At 44.7% G+C, this 2,565-nt stretch overlaps 1 pseudogene; it reads right to left on the bottom strand.

Annotated features, from left to right (window-relative positions):
• Positions 1-1,173: 1,173 nt before the first annotated feature.
• On the bottom strand, positions 1,174-1,962 carry LOC118858430 (annotated as a pseudogene).
• Positions 1,963-2,565: the final 603 nt, after the last annotated feature.

Genomic DNA, 2,565 nt, shown 5'->3' with positions numbered 1-2,565 from the left:
CACATAAAAGTGGCAAGAAAAAGCAGTTCTGTAGGAAGGTAAGAGGGGCAGGTGAGGGGGAATGAGCGAATCTTGCTCTCATTGGATTTGACCTGAGGAGGGAATACCATACACACTCAATTGGGTATCTTACCCCACAGGATGGAAGGAGGAAGGAGATACAAAAGAGGGGACCATAGAAGGGAGGGCAGATAGGGGGAGGAGGTAATCAAAGACAAAGACTGTCAAAAAGGGACAGAGTCAAGGGAGAAAACTGAATAAAGGTGAATAGGATAGGAAGGAGCAAAATATAGTTAGTCTTTCACAACATGAATATTGTGGAAAGATCTTACATAATGATACACATGTGGCCTACGTTGAATTGCTTGCCTTCTTGGGGAGGGGTGGTGGGGAGGGAACAGGGGAGAGAATTTGGAACTCAAAATTTTAAAAAGAGATGTTATAAAAAAAAAAGGTTTTTCATGCAACCAGGAAATAAGATATACAGGCAATGGGGCATAGAAATCTATCTTGCCCTACAATAAAGTATGGGAAAAGGGGATGGGGGCGGGGAATGGGGTGACAGAAGGGAGGGCTGACTGGGAAATGGGGCAACCAGAATATATGCCATCTTGGAGCTGGGGGGAGGGTAGAAATGGGGAGAAAAATTGTAATTCAAACTCTTGTGAAAATCAATTCCAGAAGCTGAAAATACTAAATAAATAAATAAATTTAAAAAAAAATAAAATTGCCTGTTCATATCCTTTGACCATTTTTCAATTGGGGAATCGCTTGTATTCTTATAAATTTGACCCAGCTCCCTGTATATTTTAGAGACGAGGCCTTTGTCAGAGACACTGGTTGTAAAAATTTCTTTCCAATTTTCTGCTTCCCTCCTCATCTTGGTTGCATTGGCTTTGTCTGTACAAAAACTTTTCAATTTAATATAATCGAAATCTTACATTTTGCATTTTATAATGCTCTCTATCTCTTGTTTCATTACGAATTCTTTCCTTCTCCGTAAGTCTGACAGGTAAACTATTCCTTTTTCTCCCAAATTGCTTATAGTATCAGCCTTTATATCTTTTTTTTTTCAGCACTGAAAATTGATTTTTAATGATAAATTACAACTTGGACACAGGGCGGGTAATGGGACGAGAGCTGGATTGTCTGTGGGGTTGCATTACATTGATGGTCTCAGGGGCTGGGGCTCCAGGCCCAATGCCAAATCTTGCCAAGAGGCTCTCAGCCTTGGGTACTGGCGATCTGGGAGGGCAGCAGGGCCTCTTGTTGCAGGGGAAGCAGTAGGATGACTTCTTTAAACATAATGTTGCTGTTGCTGCTGCTGCTTCTTGGTGGCGGCCTTGCTGGCCAGGTCCTTCGGCTTCTTGGTAGCTGCCAAAGCAGTTTCCTTTGCTTTCTCAGTTGCTTCCTTAGCTGTTTCAACAAGTGTCTTAGAAGGAGCTTCACCTTGCAGCTTGTCCAGGATGTACTCAAAGCCTTTGATGGGTCTTGGTCATGTTACTTTTGAATCTAGCTAGGCTGAATTCCTGCACTGCTCTGGAGACCCTGAACAAACTGGAGGAGACCCAGGCCTCCTGTCGGATTTCAGTCCAGCCACTGTTTTCAGGGTTCACATAGTAAACACATCTTTCCTCCACCACCATCAGCCGGGCATGGTTGATGTTCCAGGTGAAAGTGGTCATGGTCTGGTTCTGTGGGTCCACGATAGAGTCCACAAAGATGTACACCGAGTGAGCTACGTTAGCAGGAACGAAGCGCTCCACCCAGCGGGGCATGTGGTTGGTCTTCGTTAGAAGCCGCCTGGACAGCAGCTTCCGATGGGGGGTCACCTTCCGGTGCACGATGTCCTCCGTCAGCACATGCTTGCTGTAGGGGTTGGGGTAACGCTGCCAGAAGGCAGCAAACACTTGGTCCCAAGAGCTCCGGAGCCCGCTCTGCCCCAGGAAATACTTCACCATCGTCCCGGCAGGGGTCGGGGCAGTGTCAGGGGGCACATAGCATGGGGAGTAGGGGAGACATGGGTCGCCGGGCTCGCGCTCTCCGTCACCGTCCCAAAGCCATCGTCGCCGCCGCCTCCACTGCCATCGCTGCCGCTGCTATGAGGGGGTGTCAGCCTTTATATCTAAATTGTGAACCCATTTTCATTTTATTTTGTTATATGGAGTAAGATGCTGGTCTATGCCCAATTTCTGCCATACTATTTTTTAGGTTTTCCAGCAGTTTTTGTGAAATAGTGAGTTTTTATTCCAGAAGCTGGAATCTTTGGGTTTGTCAAAGAGTAGATTACTGTATTCATTAACTACTGCATTTTGTGTACCTAACCCATTCCACTGATTCACCACTCTATTTCTTAGCCAGTACCAAGTAGTTTTGATGATTGGTGCTTTATAACAAAGTTTAATATCTGATATGGATAGGCCTCCCTCCCTAGCTTTTCTTTTCATCAATTTCCTTGATATTCTGGATCTTTTGTTCTTCCAGATGAATTTTGTTATTATTTTATCCAGCTCTGTAAAATAATTTTTGGTAGTTTGCTTGGTATGGCACTAAATAAGCAAATTA

The sequence above is a fragment of the Trichosurus vulpecula genome, chromosome 7 (assembly GCF_011100635.1).
Source record: "Trichosurus vulpecula isolate mTriVul1 chromosome 7, mTriVul1.pri, whole genome shotgun sequence".
Classification (NCBI taxonomy): domain Eukaryota; kingdom Metazoa; phylum Chordata; class Mammalia; order Diprotodontia; family Phalangeridae; genus Trichosurus; species Trichosurus vulpecula.
The sequence above is the reverse complement of the archived record's forward strand: the minus strand, read 5'-3'. Positions and strand labels throughout refer to the sequence as shown.